The sequence below is a fragment of the Mus musculus genome, chromosome 3 (assembly GCF_000001635.26).
Source record: "Mus musculus strain C57BL/6J chromosome 3, GRCm38.p6 C57BL/6J".
In the NCBI taxonomy this organism is placed as follows: Eukaryota; Metazoa; Chordata; class Mammalia; order Rodentia; family Muridae; genus Mus; species Mus musculus.
Genome location: NC_000069.6, coordinates 79,951,131 through 79,965,919, shown reverse-complemented (window position 1 = coordinate 79,965,919; position 14,789 = coordinate 79,951,131).

The window sequence follows — 14,789 nt, the reverse complement described above, 5'->3', positions numbered from 1 at the left end:
TCGCCATCTTGGTCCGGGACCCGCCGAACTTAGGAAATTAGTCTGAACAGGTGAGAGGGTGCGCCAGAGAACCTGACAGCTTCTGGAACAGGCGGAAGCACAGAGGCGCTGAGGCAGCACCCTTTGTGGGCCGGGGACAGCCGGCCACCATCCGAACCGGAGGACAGGTGCCCGCCCGGCTGGGGAGGCGGCCTAAGCCACAGCAGCAGCGGTCGCCATCTTGGTCCGGGACCCGCCGAACCTAGGAAATTAGTCTGAACAGGTGAGAGGGTGCGCCAGAGAACCTGACAGCTTCTGGAACAGGCAGAAGCACAGAGGCGCTGAGGCAGCACCCTGTGTGGGCCGGGGACAGCCGGCCACCTTCCGGACCGGAGGACAGGTGCCCACCCGGCTGGGGAGGCGGCCTAAGCCACAGCAGCAGCGGTCGCCATCTTGGTCCCGGGACTCCAAGGAACTTAGGAATTTAGTCTGCTTAGGTGAGAGTCTGTACCACCTGGGAACTGCCAAAGCAACACAGTGTCTGAGAAAGGTCCTGTTTTGGGCCTTCTTCTTCGGCCAGGAGGAGGTCCAAATACAAGATATCTGCGCACCTTCCCTGTAAGAGAGCTTGCCAGCAGAGAGTGCTCTGAGCACTGAAACTCAGAGGAGAGAATCTGTCTCCCAGGTCTGCTGATAGACGGTAACAGAATCACCAGAAGAACAATCTCTAAACAGAGTCAACTATAACTACTAACTCCAGAGATTACCAGATGGCGAAAGGTAAACGGAGGAATCTTACTAACAGGAACCAAGACCACTCACCATCACCAGAACCCAGCACACCCACTTCGCCCAGTCCAGGGAACCCCAACACACCTGAGAACCTAGACCTAGATTTAAAAGCATATCTCATGATGATGGTAGAGGACATCAAGAAGGACTTTAATAAATCACTTAAAGAAATACAGGAGAACACTGCTAAAGAGTTACAAGTCCTTAAAGAAAAACAGGAAAACACAATCAAACAGGTAGAAGTCCTTACAGAAAAAGAGGAAAAAACATACAAACAGGTGATGGAAATGAACAAAACCATACTAGACCTAAAAAGGGAAGTAGACACAATAAAGAAAACTCAAAGCGAGGCAACACTAGAGATAGAAACCCTAGGAAAGAAATCTGGAACCATAGATTTGAGCATCAGCAACAGAATACAAGAGATGGAAGAGAGAATCTCAGGTGCAGAAGATTCCATAGAGAACATCGGCACAACAATCAAAGAAAATGGAAAATGCAAAAAGATCCTAACTCAAAATATCCAGGAAATCCAGGACACAATAAGAAGACCAAACCTACGGATAATAGGAGTGGATGAGAATGAAGATTTTCAACTCAAAGGTCCAGCAAACATCTTCAACAAAATTATTGAAGAAAACTTCCCAAATCTAAAGAATGAGATGCATATGAACATACAAGAAGCCTACAGAACTCCAAATAGACTGGACCAGAAAAGAAATTCCTCCCGACACATAATAATCAGAACATCAAATGCACTAAATAAAGATAGAATACTAAAAGCAGTAAGGGAAAAAGGTCAAGTAACATATAAAGGCAAGCCTATCAGAATTACACCAGATTTTTCACCAGAGACTATGAAAGCCAGAAGAGCCTGGACAGATGTTATACAGACACTAAGAGAACACAAACTGCAGCCCAGGCTACTATACCCAGCCAAACTCTCAATTATCATAGAGGGAGAAACCAAAGTATTCCACGACAAAACCAAATTCACGCATTATCTCTCCACGAATCCAGCCCTTCAAAGGATAATAACAGAAAAAAACCAATACAAGAACGGGAACAACGCCCTAGAAAAAACAAGAAGGTAATCCCTCAACAAACCTAAAAGAAGACAGCCACAAGAACAGAATGCCACCTTTAACAACTAAAATAACAGGAAGCAACAATTACTTTTCCTTAATATCTCTTAACATCAATGGACTCAACTCGCCAATAAAAAGACATAGACTAACAAACTGGCTACACAAACAAGACCCAACATTTTGCTGTTTACAGGAGACACATCTCAGAGAAAAAGATAGACACTACCTCAGAATGAAAGGCTGGAAAACAATTTTCCAAGCAAATGGTATGAAGAAACAAGCAGGAGTAGCCATCCTAATATCTGATAAGATTGACTTCCAACCCAAAGTCATCAAAAAAGACAAGGAGGGACACTTCATTCTCATCAAAGGTAAAATCCTCCAAGAGGAACTCTCAATTCTGAATATCTATGCTCCAAATACAAGAGCAGCCACATTCACTAAAGAAACTTTAGTAAAGCTCAAAGCACACATTGCGCCTCACACAATAATAGTGGGAGACTTCAACACACCACTTTCACCAATGGACAGATCATGGAAACAGAAACTAAACAGGGACACACTGAAACTAACAGAAGTGATGAAACAAATGGATCTGACAGATATCTACAGAACATTTTATCCTAAAACAAAAGGATATACCTTCTTCTCAGCACCTCATGGTACCTTCTCCAAAATTGACCACATAATAGGTCACAAATCAGGCCTCAACAGATTCAAAAATATTGAAATTGTCCCATGTATCCTATCAGATCACCATGCACTAAGGCTGATCTTCAATAACAAAATAAATAACAGAAAGCCAACATTCACATGGAAACTGAACAACACTCTTCTCAATGATACCTTGGTCAAGGAAGGAATAAAGAAAGAAATTAAAGACTTTTTAGAGTTTAATGAAAATGAAGCCACAACGTACCCAAACCTTTGGGACACAATGAAAGCATTTCTAAGAGGGAAACTCATAGCTATGAGTGCCTTCAAGAAAAAACGGGAGAGAGCACATACTAGCAGCTTGACAACACATCTAAAAGCTCTAGAAAAAAAGGAAGCAAATTCACCCAAGAGGAGTAGACGGCAGGAAATAATCAAACTCAGGGGTGAAATCAACCAAGTGGAAACAAGAAGAACTATTCAAAGAATTAACCAAACGAGGAGTTGGTTCTTTGAGAAAATCAACAAGATAGATAAACCCTTAGCTAGACTCACTAAAGGGCACAGGGACAAAATCCTAATTAACAAAATCAGAAATGAAAAGGGAGACATAACAACAGATCCTGAAGAAATCCAAAACACTATCAGATCCTTCTACAAAAGGCTATACTCAACAAAACTGGAAAACCTGGACGAAATGGACAAATTTCTGGACAGATACCAGGTACCAAAGTTGAATCAGGATCAAGTTGACCTTCTAAACAGTCCCATATCCCCTAAAGAAATAGAAGCAGTTATTAATAGTCTCCCAGCCAAAAAAAGCCCAGGACCAGACGGGTTTAGTGCAGAGTTCTATCAGACCTTCAAAGAAGATCTAACTCCAGTTCTGCACAAACTTTTTCACAAGATAGAAGTAGAAGGTATTCTACCCAACTCATTTTATGAAGCCACTATTACTCTGATACCTAAACCACAGAAAGATCCAACAAAGATAGAGAACTTCAGACCAATTTCTCTTATGAACATCGATGCAAAAATTCTTAATAAAATTCTCGCTAACCGAATCCAAGAACACATTAAAGCAATCATCCATCCTGACCAAGTAGGTTTTATTCCAGGGATGCAGGGATGGTTTAATATACGAAAATCCATCAATGTAATCCATTATATAAACAAACTCAAAGACAAAAACCACATGATCATCTCGTTAGATGCAGAAAAAGCATTTGACAAGATCCAACACCCATTCATGATAAAAGTTCTGGAAAGATCAGGAATTCAAGGCCAATACCTAAACATGATAAAAGCAATCTACAGCAAACCAGTAGCCAACATCAAAGTAAATGGAGAGAAGCTGGAAGCAATCCCACTAAAATCAGGGACTAGACAAGGCTGCCCACTTTCTCCCTACCTTTTCAACATAGTACTTGAAGTATTAGCCAGAGCAATTCGACAACAAAAGGAGATCAAGGGGATACAAATTGGAAAAGAGGAAGTCAAAATATCACTTTTTGCAGATGATATGATAGTATATATAAGTGACCCTAAAAATTCCAACAGAGAACTCCTAAACCTGATAAACAGCTTCGGTGAAGTAGCTGGATATAAAATTAACTCAAACAAGTCAATGGCCTTTCTCTACACAAAGAATAAACAGGCTGAGAAAGAAATTAGGGAAACAACACCCTTCTCAATAGCCACAAATAATATAAAATATCTCGGCGTGACTCTAACGAAGGAAGTGAAAGATCTGTATGATAAAAACTTCAAGTCCCTGAAGAAAGAAATTAAAGAAGATCTCAGAAGATGGAAAGATCTCCCATGCTCATGGATTGGCAGGACCAACATTGTAAAAATGGCTATCTTGCCAAAAGCAATCTACAGATTCAATGCAATCCCCATTAAAATTCCAACTCAATTCTTCAACAAACTAGAAGGAGCAATTTGCAAATTCATCTGGAATAACAAAAAACCGAGGATAGCAAAAACTCTTCTCAAGGATAAAAGAACCTCTGGTGGAATCACCATGCCTGACCTAAAGCTTTACTACAGAGCAATTGTGATAAAAACTGCATGGTACTGGTATAGAGACAGACAAGTGGACCAATGGAATAGAATTGAAGACCCAGAAATGAACCCACACACCTATGGTCACTTGATCTTCGACAAGGGAGCCAAAACCATCCAGTGGAAGAAAGACAGCATTTTCAACAATTGGTGCTGGCACAACTGGTTGTTATCATGTAGAAGAATGCGAATTGATCCATACTTATCTCCTTGTACTAAGGTCAAATCTAAGTGGATCAAGGAACTTCACATAAAACCAGAGACACTGAAACTTATAGAGGAGAAAGTGGGGAAAAGCCTTGAAGATATGGGCACAGGGGAAAAATTCCTGAACAGAACAGCAATGGCTTGTGCTGTAAGATCGAGAATTGACAAATGGGACCTAATGAAACTCCAAAGTTTCTGCAAGGCAAAAGACACTGTCTATAAGACAAAAAGACCACCAACAGACTGGGAAAGGATCTTTACCTATCCTAAATCAGATAGGGGACTAATATCCAACATATATAAAGAACTCAAGAAGGTGGACCTCAGAAAATCAAATAACCCCCTTAAAAAATGGGGCTCAGAACTGAACAAAGAATTCTCAGCTGAGGAATACCGAATGGCAGAGAAGCACCTGAAAAAATGTTCAACATCCTTAATCATCAGGGAAATGCAAATCAAAACAACCCTGAGATTCCACCTCACACCAGTCAGAATGGCTAAGATCAAAAATTCAGGTGACAGCAGATGCTGGCGAGGATGTGGAGAAAGAGGAACACTCCTCCATTGTTGGTGGGATTGCAGGCTTGTACAACCACTCTGGAAATCAGTCTGGCGGTTCCTCAGAAAATTGGACATAGTACTACCGGAGGATCCAGCAATACCTCTCCTGGGCATATATCCAGAAGAAGCCCCAACTGGTAAGAAGGACACATGCTCCACTATGTTCATAGCAGCCTTATTTATAATAGCCAGAAACTGGAAAGAACCCAGATGCCCCTCAACAGAGGAATGGATACAGAAAATGTGGTACATCTACACAATGGAGTACTACTCAGCTATTAAAAAGAATGAATTTATGAAATTCCTAGCCAAATGGATGGACCTGGAGAGCATCATCCTGAGTGAGGTAACACAATCACAAAGGAACTCACACAATATGTACTCACTGATAAGTGGATACTAGCCCAAAACCTAGGATACCCACGATATAAGATACAATTTCCTAAACACATGAAACTTAAGAAAAATGAAGACTGAAGTGTGGACACTATGCCCCTCCTTAGAAGTGGGAACAAAACACCCATGGAAGGAGTTACAGAAACAAAGTATGGAGCTGAGATGAAAGGATGGACCATGTAGAGACTGCCATATCCAGGGATCCACCCCATAATCAGCTTCCAAATGCTGACACCATTGCATACACTAGCAAGATTTTACTGAAAGGACCCAGATGTAGCTGTCTCTTGTGAGACTATGCCGGGGCCTAGCAAACACAGAAGTGGATGCTCACAGTCAGCTAATGGATGGATCACAGGGCTCCCAATGGAGGAGCTAGAGAAAGTACCCAAGGAGCTAAAGGGATCTTCAACCCTATAGGTGGAACAACATTATGAACTAACCAGTACCCCTGAGCTCTTGACTCTAGCTGCATATGTATCAAAAGATGGCCTAGTCGGCCATCACTGGAAAGAGAGGCCCATTGGACACGCAGACTTTGTGTGCCCCGGTACAGGGGAACGCCAGGGCCAAAGGGGGGGAGTGGGTGGGTAGGGGAGTGGGGGTGGGTGGGTAAGGGGGTCTTTTGGTATAGCATTGGAAATGTAAATGAGCTAAATACCTAATAAAAAATGGAAAAAAAAATTAAATAACAAACACACAAAAAGTTAAAATAAGATGAGAGATAACTAGCCAGGCGTGGTGGTGCACGCCTTTAATCCCAGCACTCGGGAGGCAGAGGCAGGCAGATTTCTGAGTTCGAGGCCAGCCTGGTCTACAAAGTGATTTCCAGGACAGCCAGGGTTATACAGAGAAATCCTGTCTCGAACCCTCCCCCAAAAAAATTGATGAGAGATGACAGTGGGTTAGAACAGGATAGTTCACAAATAGAACAGATAAGCCAAAAACATAGAGTGAGTTTATCTGTGACTACATGGAAGGGCAAACTACCAACTGAACATTATCAGACCATCATGGGAAATTAAAATTTAGGTCTAGAAATATAAAATTGTATATTTTGTGTATGTGCGTGTGTGTGTGTGTGTGTGTGTGTGTGTGTGTGTAAGAGAGAGAGAGAGGAGACAGAGATAGAGAGAGACAGAGAGAGAGAGATGCATGCACATTTGTACATGTCTAATAACAATATTGGATATCTTTCCTTGATTGCTCTTCAGTTTATTTTTTGAGACAGGCTCTCTCCGTAAGTCAGAAGTTCATTGGTTTGTCTGGACTGACTGATCAATGATCTTCAAGGACTCCTGCACTCATTCCTCCTTCCCACCCTTAGGGCTTGGTTACAGACTAGGGCTGCCATGCCTACTATCTCATGGGTTTTGACTATCCAAACTCAGGACCTTGTGCTTATTATGCAGCAGGGCACATTAGGAACTAAGCAATCTCTCCGGCCTTAACTGACAAGGAAGATGATAGTGACAAACAGATCTGCGCAAGACTCCTAAGACTCAGAGTGAATCACTTAACAGCAGTGTGCAGCCAAGCTAGTAGCACACAAAGAATTCTTCTAATACAACTTTGAAGGCCATATTGGATTTTGCCATAGGTCCATGAAACCAGAAAAAAAGTATTTTCCACATGTAATTGATTCTTGACAGCTTTAATAAAATAAAATGAAGAAATTGGACAGCAACATTTCATAAGGCCGAATGACAGTTTGGGGGCTGAGGGCCTTTGATGTGATTTATATCATCAAAGACAAAAATCCCAAGATCAAGCCAGTTTGTGAAGAAGCACACTGGACTCAGATGAGGTGCATGTTCTCCTCAGAGGAAGAACTTTCTTTAGTAAGCTTCATTTTCCATTTGATTGTACCCAGTAGCCAAATAAACATTGTGCGGTTGCCAACATGCTTGACAGACACAAGCCCAAGGAATGGCACTCTGGCCTATCTGCCTGGCCCTATTCCCCTCACCTTGATGATTTCTCTGGAATATGTGTTCATTTTAATGGTCAGAAGCTATTTTACATTGTTTCTATGCTGAACTTTTTATCTAAATTTAGGTATGAGTTATGCTTGTATTTCTCTCATTGGGAACGTATGCCTTTTGGCAGCAATAGAAATGTATAGACATTGCTCTGCCCACACAAGCCACCTCTCCCCTCCCTAGTCTGCCTTTGTAGATCTTAGCAGCTATACACAGGTCCTCCCCAAGCTTCCTTCCATTCAGGCTTATCTTCAAGCATTCTTTGAGAATATTCCATTGTTCCAATGGCCAGCTGTTCTGTGAGCTCTATGCTCATAACTCCACTTACGTAACTGTTATTTTAAGAATTCAGATTTGAAAAACAAAATTCCATTTTCTCTTTTTTTTCCCCATAGCCATCTCTTGTTCTAGACCCTATTAATTTCCTTCAATAAACTTCTTTGAGTATTTTAAGGACTCCCCACATATTGTATTGTTTTATTTATTGGATCAGCTGATTAGAGTACATTTTCTGCTTCTGTCTATAAACTTCTGTTCGTGGTACCTGAGTTCTTTACATTTGAATTGAACTTATTTTAGAGAGTCTCCATTTTCACTAGTGTCTTCATGCTGACAGCTGCTGAAGGTGACTTCCCTGAAATTCGGTGTGTTTGTTTTTCACATCCCAGGGGTACCCCGAATGCCAACTTTTATATTACTCTCTTCTCTGGTGATTCCATGCTGACCACATATGGCGAATTTAAACTTTCACCTAAAATAGCATATTGGTACAGGGTTTTTTATTGATTTGAGATTTTTTCCCCCTGTCAACAGACAGAAAAATGAGCTTCCTTGTCAACCCTGGGTCATAGCGCAGATAGGTAATGCCCCCCTGTCACGGGTGCTTCACATCGCTATCATGCAGGCTTTATTGGAAGATTTCTTTTCTTCACAAAGAATCTTTGCTTTGTAAAGTTCATGTGCAGATATTGAAATTCAAGCCCAGGGACTGTTTCCACATCACCTTTCAACCTCTGTCCAGGGCTGCAGCAAAGTCTACTCCATACTTTTAGACCTAAGCTCCATTCCAAAAAGAAGTAAAGTGCTATTGAGGTGTCTAGGACTTTCTCTTTTTTTTTGCTATGTTCTCAGTGTTAACTGTTAGTGTCAGCATATATTTTATCAAGCAGTTCCAACACAGTGGGAGGGTTTGGCACTTTCTTGGCACATACTTTGATGGAACTGAAACTCTGTGGGTGATTTCTCCCATTTATATGGATTTAAAACTTCTGTGCATCTTAACAACTCCTGAATTATATTCTGAAAGCAGTGGCTCTCAACTGGGTGGTGCCTTTGCTTTATAGAGGGCATTTTGTCATGTCCAGGGGTTATTTTGGGTTGTCTAACAGGAGAGGCCACTGCTGGCTCATTGTGGGTAGAAGCCAAAGGACTTCCAGACAACCAATAAGACCCAGGGCAATATCACAGCAGACACATCTCCCATCAAAATCCCAACAGTCGGAGCCTGATGGTCTTTATGTACTGTGTACCGCTTCTCTATTTTCTAGACCCACACTTGAATGCATGTTCACATGTGTTGTACAAAATAGTGGTTTAGGTTTTTATTTACCAAATCATTTTTCATCCATCTTTCCCTGAAAGATGCTGAAGGGCAAGCATCGTTATGAAACTGACTACTCAATTCCAAAATGCAGAGGCCATTCTTAAAATCTTGATAGCCCCACCCAGTTGCTCAGACTTAATAAATATGAACTCATTCTGCATCTCTTCTCTTCCAAACTTGCCTATCCTGTTCCCTCACAGGCTTCTTGCCTATCTACCCCTTTCCAGTCTTGCCTATCCTGTTCCCTCACAGGCTTCTTGCCTATCTACCCCTTTCCAGTCTTGCCTGTCCTGTTCCCTCACAGGCTTCTTGCCTATCTACCCCTTTCCAGTCTTGCCTGTCCCGAATTCATTTTCCATATCATCTGAATGACCTTCTCACTGAAAATCTAACAAAAATTCAATTTCCTCAGCAAGGTATTCATAGCTTTTGGCCCTCTGAGCTCCTTGACACACATGTGTTTCATACGTTGCTATATCCAGGGCCCCATTTCTTTAGATGACCTCCTAGCCTCTGAATCTCTTTCCTTTCCATTGTCTGGTACTCAAGCCTTTCGTGTTTGTTTTGCTATTGGTGTTTTTAGGGCTTAAGTATTTTGCTACCTTTAGTGGGAAACCAGGTATGTCAAGTCTGCTTGTTCGTTTGTTTGCTTGCTTGTTTTTGTTTTTTTAATGAGATTGAAAAAGATTAGTAAATATAAATCAACAAGGAAGACAACTGATGAAATGAACAGAATTTATAGAACTCTGTGTCCCAACAGTTATATTTTATAAATGGCTTTTTGTCTCAAAGTTTTTTTGTTTTGTTTTGTTTTTTAATCTCAAAATTCTTTTTTTTTTTTTTTTTTTTTTTTTTTGGTTTTTATAGACAGGGTTTCTCTGTGTAGCCCTGGCTGTTCTGGAACTCACTCTGTAGACCAGGCTGGCCTCACACTCAGAAATCCTCCTGTCTCTGCCTCCCAAGTGCTGGGATTAAAGGCGTGCACCACCACTGCCCTGCTTCAAAATTATTTTGAGAGTTCTCTCACTTCTGTTTCTGCAGAGGCATGAGTTTAACAAATTGTCTCAACTTTATAAGAAGGAAGACAGTCTTCTGAAAAAGTACGTCATCCAACAAAGAAAGCTGGACTGAAGCCATGACTGTTATTCTGCTATGCGTGTCACAAAGTAAACTCAGCTACCTCTGACTTTCTTCCCTGCTAATATCAGAATGTTGCACAGAAAACCCTGTATTCTTAAAATCTGTATTTGTCTCTAAAAGAGTTATGTGTGTTCTTTCACTGTTTCAATTTTCTCCAATCCTCAGTACAAAGGCTCTACAATTTAACTGAGTAGATTTTGAGTTGTTGGATATATATTGTGGTCTAGTTGTTACTTTTAAGGCTTCCATCTGGTATTGCAGAAAACAACAGTATCACTTCAAAAAATATTTCCATAAAAAAAAAACAACAGTATCAAGTTAAGTATCACTTCTTATTCCTGAAAATAAACTTATCTCTAGTACTCTAAGGGGGGAAAAAAAAGACTTTCTTTCCAGCAAAGAGCTGATTTTCTGAATTTCAATCTGGCTTGGTTTTTGCCTCCCTTCTTGCTTTGAAGCACACTAACGAACCAGTCAACCAGCTCTGCACTAACCATTATGTCTACTTGCAAACTAGCAAATTCAATCTTTAACGTTATAACAACACAAAGTAAAATGAAGTGGAATGCTGTGATTTTAAGGGGGCTTTGGTCTCTTTTGTTCCGTGAACTTTGCCAGCTTTCACCCCACAGAAGCCCCACAGCCCTTTGTTCAAACTCACATCGAATGTAAAGAATGGCTTTACATTGTGATTTCCTTCCCAGGGGGATCCAAAGGCATCAAGAAAAATGCTCACCGAGGCTTGAAAGAGAAAGAAGTATTTACTTAACTTGTGGCATCATTTTAGGCTACTCTGCATCATGACAGATGGGACCCAGTATGCATAGGACAGTCCATGCTCTCTTTGTCTCTATGAATGAAGAAGCCCTGCAGCACATGCCTAACACTTATCCTTTTAAATATCAGCTTCTGGTAGGAGGGGACACCGAAGATCACCACTTCACACACCTGACTAGCACTACCCATGTAAGAGGCACCACAAATGTACTGTTGGCTCCCACGGGTGCCTATTAGTCAGTTTTACACATGCTGTGGTTTCTGCAGTTTATCTCATTACATGCCCAAGGTACAAACTCTCTCAAGGAAGCCACAGAGGCAAGGTGGCGAAATCTGAAGGTGGATGGAAGAAACTTGAGGAACCTAATTTTCACAAGCATAACTGGCAGAGTCAGACAGAACTGGATTTCAAATCAGTTCAGCTGACATCTACCTAATTGATCCTGCGTACATGCTCCTCTCACTTTTGTTTGGTGGGTAGGGTTAACATGAAGAATGGAGTTGGGAGTGATACGTACATTAGTTGCTTTAATTTACTCTTTCTATATTACATTTTTAAGGCATATTGCTTTGCACCCCAGGAGTATATGCAGGTTTAGGAGGTTTTTTTCTTTGTTTTTGTTTTCTTTAAGTAAATTTTGAAAAGAAAACAGGATTTTTGAAGAGTGTGGTACCATGTATGTTCTCATTACAGAACGAATCTGACTAGGACAGTTATTATTCTTAGGGGGGTGTTATTTTTAAGGGAGTATCTGCCCTGTGGTTTTTTTTCCATGCCACCACTCTCTATAGTTCACATGAAATCATTTCAATGTGCAAATGAGAAAATGTATAGCATAAAAGGTCCAGTACATTTTATTAGTGAAAAAGAGAAGAAGCACTAGAAGTTATATGAAGATGGGGTATCCAAACAGTGCAGAGAAGTTACTTCAATAAATGGAAACCATATTGAAGAGGCTTTTACTAAAAATAAATAAATAAATAAATAATATATAAATAAAAAAGATGAAACAAAGGTAGCAATTTTGCAAAGTACTTAGACATAGAACATAAGGATTCTGGCCACAGGGGAAGCTCTAGGGGCTGGTGCAGCTCACAGAGGACAGCCCTTGAACTTGGCTGTCCTCACATTAGTCTTCCTCTTCACAAACACCATCCATTTCATTCAGGGTAGAACATCTTGCCAAGTATGCTCTTTAAATATTGATTTTTAGAACATTTCCCTGATTTGAATCGTTCACTAGCAAGCCTGGCGGCCACCCAAATTCTTCCTTTCTGTAGTTGTTGTTGTGATTTATAGGGAGCTTTCCCTCCCTAAGAGCAAGTGGAAGAAGACCAGACAGTAGAATGGTGGAGAGCTCACCACTGCTGACAGGGAAGTTCCTTGGGGAGAGCAGGCATGAATATTTGGGTTGATCCAAGAGACCCATGTTGTGTACACAAGGACATCCAAACATTGATGTGTCCTTTCCTTGTAGGGACTTTTGAAGACTGGAAAACTAAAGGAAATCTGTGTGAACTTAGTCTTCATGATGTGTGCACCATCTAGAATGAATGCTACTAACTTCTGTTATTCCACAGATGCACTGGCATTAAGTTGAAGAAGATAAATGGCCAATGAGGAAAGCCCTAACTGTCTGCTTCCTGCTTTCTCAGGAGACCAAAAGCAATCCTGACACATAGCTGGCACTCAGTAAACATTGGTATTATGAATGAATGAATAAAGCACTAGAGAAATCGCATTAGCCACTGAAGTGAAGTCTTTCATCATCACAACCTGAGAGGCCCCTGTGTCAGAAGCCTTGACGTATGAGTTGCAACTCATGGTTTTGGCCTCCTCAACCTGAGTTCACAGCTCCAGCCAGAAATGAGTAAATAAGCTGTTTTATGATCAACCACAAAGAGAAATCAGCCTGTTCATTAATAGAAAGAAGAAAAAAAAAGATCTAATTCATTTGGATTTGGTGTGTGTGTGTGTGTGTGTGAGAGAGAGAGAGAGAGAGAGAGAGAGAGAGAGAGAGAGAGAGAGAGAGAGAGCATGAGCATGAGCATACATGTATGGTTGTGCAAGTCCATTCCCTACTGAGTCTTTCCTTCCTGAGTGTGTCCTCAGTGACCTTCTCTGGTTTACATAACTCTCTTTAAAGACTACTGATGCGACAGCTGAGGAAAATAGATCTAAACCCTGAAGCAGCTCCTTTTATACCATATTTCAAAAAATATATTGAAATTGTATCTCATAGCAATGTTTTTCTCATAAATTAGCACATTTCCTAAGAATTTTTAAATGACCCATACACACCTATGAAAAACTCTTGAAAACCACACCCATAATAGCTCTTACCTGGACACCCTCCTGCTTAAGTCTTGTAGAGCTTGCTAAATTCTACTCCACATCCCCCACCATCCCTTCCAGCAACATACCCAGTTCACTGGAACACAAGCCTATCACAAGGCAGCTTTTCTGAAAAAGACATTCAAGCCTGTCAATAAAACATGACAAGAAAATAAATATAGCATTTAGTGGAAGCTGGGGCAGGGGGAAAGACAGGTAATTTGGGGATATGGAAAGGGAGGAGAGCCCTCACTCCAGATTTGTACTGAAGCCAACTGAAAACCAAGCATTCCAGCACTAAAAATTAACATTTGCTGGCATAGATTTAATATTCCTCTAACATTTATAGATATTTTATATTACAGTATTAAACACCAGGCCTAAGTGCTGAATGTACTTGACCTTGGGTAGGGCCCCAGATCCTTCCTCAGGCATGATCTTAGGATCCCAAACAAGACGATTAATTTTGCTTACAATGAAGATATCCTATCTTCCTGCATGTCTAGATTTTTACGTTATTGATTAGAATTCTATCAGATGCCTCAGCAGCCACCTTGTGACCTTACGTGCATTCCTTGATAGCCCTTTAAGATAATAAACTTAACCCTACTAGAATCCTATATGTGACCATTGCAAACAGTCATGAGGTGATGCAGCTTTTCTTTGAGAAACCCAGGCTCATGATTGACAACATGTCTTACTTTCTCCAGAGTACCTCTGTCTCTTAGCCCTGGTATTGAATCTGATATCAACCAATCTACTAAACCTCACCTCTGTTTCATAAACTTCCCAATCTGGAAATTCTTTTCAGCACTGAAGCCACAAATCCCACTTTCGCTTGAATCAAAGTCCCTAAAGTTTAAAGGAACACCTCAGGTTGCTGAGAATGACAGTCCCTCTTGTGCCTATACCTACAAACATGGACAGAAACCACTAAAGTAAGTTGAGGGCAGACATTCAGTTGAAGGCAGTCCATCTAGCATCACTCTCTAAAATGGCTGCCTCGAAAATCAGGACCGAGAGCATCAGCCAATCATAGTAAACTGTAGCAGGAGGAAGACAAAAAAAATTCACATGCTTATTCTCCAATCAACATGGGTAAATTTCTTCCACAGTAAGTGAGGGTTGAAGAGACTGAACACAAGTCTTCCACTTGCTCCTCCAAAAGCCAGGATGGGAGGAGGTGGGGGTAGCAGGGATCTGGCTCT